Source organism: Channa argus, chromosome 15, assembly GCF_033026475.1.
Source record: "Channa argus isolate prfri chromosome 15, Channa argus male v1.0, whole genome shotgun sequence".
Classification (NCBI taxonomy): domain Eukaryota; kingdom Metazoa; phylum Chordata; class Actinopteri; order Anabantiformes; family Channidae; genus Channa; species Channa argus.
In genome coordinates this window covers 8,314,216-8,320,215 of record NC_090211.1, presented here as the reverse complement: position 1 = coordinate 8,320,215, position 6,000 = coordinate 8,314,216, and the positions used below count along the sequence as shown (strand labels likewise).

Here is a 6,000-nt window from a genome sequence, read left to right as displayed (position 1 = left end):
ATCTAATATATTGAAATCACAAATTTAAGTTGCAGTAGAAGGGTAATAATCGTATCACCCCAGTAAAATAATTTGCCTTTGTATTAATAGAATCCTCAAAATGAAGTATTCATCTAATAGATATCTATACCATTACATTTAATTTTCACCTGTCATTTTGCAGTCCATTGAGATGATATTTCCAAATGGCCAGTCTTAGGTTAAAATGTGCATTATTTTCATAGACATCTCTCTTGGGGTCCAGTGCCAACCATATTGATCGTTTCCTCCAAAGTTGCATTGTGGTGATTATTGACTCTGTATCTGAAACACTGCGAACTCTGAATCTTCTCCCACAGAAGAGTAAATTGAGTGGATTCTCATTTTAAAGAGCAACATTTAATGTGTATTTGACGTGTAAGTCTCTTCACACCTTCAGAAAGACTGACTTGTCTGAACAGCTCAGTCCTTCGTCACTCAACACTAACTATCTTCGCAGCAGTCTGGAGGTGGTGGAGATGGGGAAGGTAAGAAAGGGGACAGGAAGAGTCAGACATGGCTTGAGCTGCTTTGACATTTGGACTGAATGTCAATCTGTCCAGTTTTTTTATTTGTTTTTTTTTTTAGCAGACGGGTAGATGTTGATGTGGGGGTAATGTGCCATTTTAAAATCTTTACGAGGAGAAAGATTCAGCAATTGCTGTCAAGTACAACGCACCATAAGGAAAAGCACAGAAATGACACGCAAGAAGATATCGACGTGCAGATGCTTTCAGGGGTTGTATCTCTCACCTCTGATTTGAAAGCATCTGTTCCAACAGGATGTGATCAACTGCACATGTGTTAAGTAAACATGCACTCACATGACATAGTCACATCACTCTAGCGTGCTAGCGTGAGCAGGGATCGTGCCTGGCCCTGGGCGCTGAGACGGATGGCAGCCGTTCTTGCCGGTCTGAACAAGGCCCTGGAGCACTTGTTACAATCTGTGGTCCCTGTGCTAAATATAGACAGGAGCAAGATACTGTGTTGGTTTGGGGTTGGCTAGGGGCATCGTCCTGCAAGTCCTCTCAACCTCTATCTGCTCTCAACCACCTTATCGGTCACCTTTTATTGCAAAGGATCTGTCCTCTGCTCTTCTCTTTCTGTCATCTTGTCCTGTCTCTTGGCACCTACACACCTCTCTTGCTCCGTCATCTGTCTGTGACTCAATCACACTTGTCTCTTTCTGCTAACATCATGAGCAAAACTTTTCCTCTAGAACATCCAGCCCAAAGAAGGCAGCTCCAGGCATGGAGAGTTCAGTCAAGCTATTTTGTAATGCCCATCTGCTTATAGCAAAGTAGTGCACAGTTATACAAATCATTAATGGAGCTACAAGCCGTATAAGGAGAATGAAGGGTGAGTTAGGCTCTAAACAATGTCATCACTACTGCACAAGTCAGATGCAAACCATTAAAGAGACCCAAAATAACTGCAAAGACAAAGTGAAATGCAAAAGGGAAACAAAAGCATCACACCAAGTCGATCAACAGTCACAAATGTACAAATCAAGGAGATGCAAAATGACCACAGAGTAGAAACACTATCATAAAAAGATGCAAAACTGCTACAGAGAGAAAGCACATTGTTTGTTGTCATTTTGTGTCTTTTTCATCCTGATGTCGTAATCCTTTGTAAGAGGGGTGAGGGGGTTGTGCATGTCCAGGGGGTTTGCTGTGTCACAGGGCCTGTCCCCTCTACACAAGGAGGCTTGATGGTGCCGTACACTTGGTTGCCGTCTGCTAATACTACTATGTCCATGACATCTGAGTTCTCCTGTCATTTACCTCCCAGCTGAAGTCAGGACTGCACGATCACTGGAGATCATCATCATCTACTGCATGCAAACACCCAGTTTTTTAAAACTCCATCTCAACAACCCTGGGTAGCACTTACTCATGACTTGAACCAAACATAGAGAAAAAAAATAATTTTAATTATTTGTTTAAAAAGATTAACCCCTCAACTTTACATAACATACATCTATGTAGTTTGAAACAACTTGTTTTAAGTCAGACGGCAAGGTGGAGGAGTGGTTGGTGCATCTAGCATCTAGAGGGCCCCAGCCTGTTCAACAATGTTTTAACAGAAAACCCAAATGACCATTTCTAGGTACGTTAACTTAAGATGTTAAGGAAAAGAAAGTAATGTGCATAAAACCCGCTTGTGCAGTGGGTGAAAAAGATAGAATTTTAAGATCCTTTTTTGAAGCAACACCATGAGGCACAGACAACTCTTTCCTGGTAGCCTATCATATGTGTCAGGACTTTTGAAACCAGAGTCAATAGGGCACAAGGAGTCATCACTTGCTATAAACCTTACAACACCTCTGAGTCCCTACTGGTTCATCTCTGGGACAAACTGTCCCTGCGAAGAATACAGTACTATATGACAATAGGTGCAGCATTAATGGCACCATCACTGCCCAACGGTTCAGTGACTGTCTAAGGTCCAGCAAGGTCAGAGATGTGTGCAGACACACAAAACCCCAAAAACACACAACTGTGTGACTCCTGCACCTTAGGGCACTTGAAGCACCTTCAATATTAAATCACTCTCAACAGAGAAGATCAAAGAATCCAGAGGTCACTCTATCCCAGAATTTAGCTCACAGGCTGATGGAGCATGCACATGCATGTCTCCATGAGACAGAGGAGGAGTAGTGGAGGAATTGGGTTTGGAGCAACCCCATTTACAACAATCAAATTGCAAACTCAAAACAATTAGCTGCTTCAATTTGCCTAATGAGCCTTGTGTTCCTTTGCTTGAGGCCTTCTACAAAAGCAAAAAGATTGAGACCAGGCATGAAGCACTCACACAATGACTGAGCTGGTATCAAATGGTAAAGCACCTTTGAATGATTAATAATTTCCACTGACACATAAACATCATCTAGGTTGCTCCTGCTTTTTTCTTTTCCTTGATTTGCATTGTTGTTATAAAAAGTGTCAGTTGCACATCACATCATTTTTCATCCAATGGTTTGAAGTCAAATCTGCAAATAACAACTCCAGTGCCACATTTTTTGGGTTTTTCAGTATCCTATTTAATTAGATTTTAGTAATTTAATTACATTTAGTTTAACTTATGTGGCCTGGTGGCTCAGTGGTAGACCGCTGGGTTGTGCTGCAGTTGTGGCCCCACTCAGCCACCAAGGGCCACCTTGGTGCCTGTCCGAGCCGAAAAAAATGGGAGGGTTGCGGCAGGAAGGGCGTAGGAAAGTCATGCTAAATCAACGTACGGAACACGTTCCGCTGTGGCGACGCCTGAAGCCTATGATCTTTGAATTTGAATCCAATGTTTTCAAATTCTATTATGCATTACATAAAACACCTTTAATTACTTGTGTTCAGCCTCTTACTTTGATAGAAAACACACAAATTACATTACATTTTAAAGTAATACTAATGAAGTATGATCATGCAGACTTCAGCTACAAAAACAAAGGGAATCTTTTGTGTAAAATTGGACCTAGTGCCCTTTTATTTTAGGCAAATGTTTATTGACTGGAAATGTGTGACCTGTCGGGCGCGCGCCCTGTCAGAGACGCGTGCGCGCAACATCCCTGCTCACTGCGCCTCTGCAGAAGACGGGTCGCCAAGCTTTCAGGGATTCCAGCTGTCACTCAGCGCGACTCTCATCCAGCCAGTGTCCTACTGTACACCGCGGAAGACCCGTTCCTAATGACATGCAGGCTGACGGTGCATCTCCAATGAGTATAAGATCGACAACCCCACTGTCCACCCGAGCACAAATGAACAAGATGAGAGACTCGCAAGACAATACCGGAGCCAACTACCACATGTGAGCGACCGAGACCACATATACAAATATTACCACGTTCTCGAGCCAGTCACAGAGACATGGACAAACTAGCACTTAAGATTTGATTTTAATGAGCCGATGCAATTGTTCTTGGCAGCGGAGTGGGTTCATTGTGTGCCAAAATGACCAGACTATTGTCTAGCATCACTGTAACGGAATGGGCCCGCAGGAATTTTGGCACCGGTTTTACGCAGCAGACCACATAGTTTCGTCGACGTGTCTCGATCGAAGACAGGGTAGTGTGGCTGACATGGACAAAGAAAGGGTAGAAATGTCCCAGTGATGATGCTTTGATACAAAATTTAAACACTTCAGTGAAACACGCTGCTGGTTCCTCCGAAGAAGTGGAGCAATTAATCAACGGTTTGGACCCAAGTTTGGACCTCACCAAGTCCAAAACGACCTTCCCCTCCCCAAAAGGGCAATCTTATATCCTAAAGCATCTTCACAGACTCGCATAGCGGTAAGAACCCCCTATTGATTATTGTAGTGGTATTTCTTTCTGCTTTTCCTCCTAATGTGCTATAGTTCTATAGTGGAAGCACCGATAGTAAATGTCGGTGGTCACGGACGCACCACTTGGCACCACAACACATCTGCTCGCTTCCTTTGTGTTTAAAATCGCAATGGATATTTTTTTTTCTATTGTCCATTTTTGTTTAATTTTTTTTGCTTGTGTTGCCTATAAAGCATATTAAGATCAAGCTGTGAGCAAGAGATCAACTTCTCTTTGGAAACGTGCGTTTGGAAAGCAGCTACGTTCGATGCGTTTAATTGACATAGTAAGCTGCTATTTTGGGCTGCATACCTATCCATTAGTTTTGAATCAATCTCAATTTTAGCCCTCAAAAGTTAACACAGGTCAGTATTTGATGCTGAACCAAGGTGTCTCCAAATCTTTTGTTCTCAGATCATTTCAGCAGGAACATGGTGTAGTTGGGCGGTGCACAGTATTCTCCCCAGGCTTCGGCCAAATCCTGCTGGAGCTGTTGAAATTATTGGAATTCTATGCTAACTTTATACTTACTCTATGAGATTATTAATAATAAATATATTGTACAGGTGCTGTAAAGATTGCTTTCTCAATTTTGCAGGACTTATTTGAGTGATTTACATTGGATAGTGCTTTAACATAACCTCATATTATCAAGAGAAAAGCTAATTTGCCTGAAGTACTGTATGACAAAGGTGCAGCATTGCTGCTTACCGGCTAATGGCTTAAAACAACTAACAACTAACAACTAATACCTTAAAAATAATAACTTTTTTATTTCTGAGGATTACCATTACATATGTGCATTTAAAATCTGTGACAACCTAAAACAACCTTAGGGATGTATTAACCTTTGTTTGTGCTGGTGCTTTAGAAGCCCTTCACCTCTTCGACAACAGAATCTCTTAACTCCTCTGTACACACGTTCCCTAGTTTTGTCATTATTTCAAGTCAATATAGAAAAAGAAACCACCACTCAGAGTGTTTAACCTGAGGAGCAACCCCAACACGATGGGAAACCTTTACAATTGCTTGGTGCCTGTGGAATATGCTTTGCTGGCTTTTGTGTTGCGTATCACAGCAGCAGTCAGTCAACAAAGTCAACTAAACCAGGTGCTTGTGAGCTTCGGAAAATTTATTGTCATTCTGAAGAAAGAGCTTAACACTATGGGATGCTTGCTTTCTACATAACACATGGAACCTATGCATTTATGCAGAATGAAATCTTCTGTAAGGTGCCAGCAGAAACATATCTACTGACATTTGCCCTCCATTTTTCTTCTTGAATTCCTTGCAGTGGAATTCCTCCCACCTTGTTACCTCAACATTTATGTTGGAAGGAGGGAAAATTGACAACTGTGCACTCCAGCACAGAGAGAGAGATGAGGAGCAGATTGTGTGTGGCAGAATGGACATGCTCCATCATTTCAGTTAGTTTCATAATCACTGTGCTCCTGTCCTCTTTTTATATAAAATACATTGCACTTTCTGTATTATCACACAGTTAGAGGCACCGTTATCAAAAATCTCATGACTTGGGAGATACAAGTGATAAATTGTGATCATACAATGCCCTAGAAAAGTCTGAGAAATGGCCTCTGCTGGCTGCTAAATTGATTCATAACATCTCCAATACTGCAAGTATGACAAAAAAAAAAAAA

The 6,000-nt window shown here is 41.8% G+C and overlaps 1 protein-coding gene across 3 annotated transcripts in view; it reads left to right on the top strand.

Annotated features, from left to right (window-relative positions):
* Positions 1–3,464: 3,464 nt before the first annotated feature.
* gjc1 (gap junction protein gamma 1) overlaps positions 3,465–6,000 on the top strand; it is a 34,117-nt gene continuing 31,581 nt past the window's right edge. For 2 of the 3 annotated variants that reach the window (XM_067478279.1, XM_067478278.1), the window contains exon 1: positions 3,465–4,309. The gene's annotated coding sequence lies outside the window, so the exon portion shown is untranslated. The remainder of the gene's footprint in view (positions 4,310–6,000) is intronic. The other variant, XR_010910902.1, reaches the window with a different exon arrangement.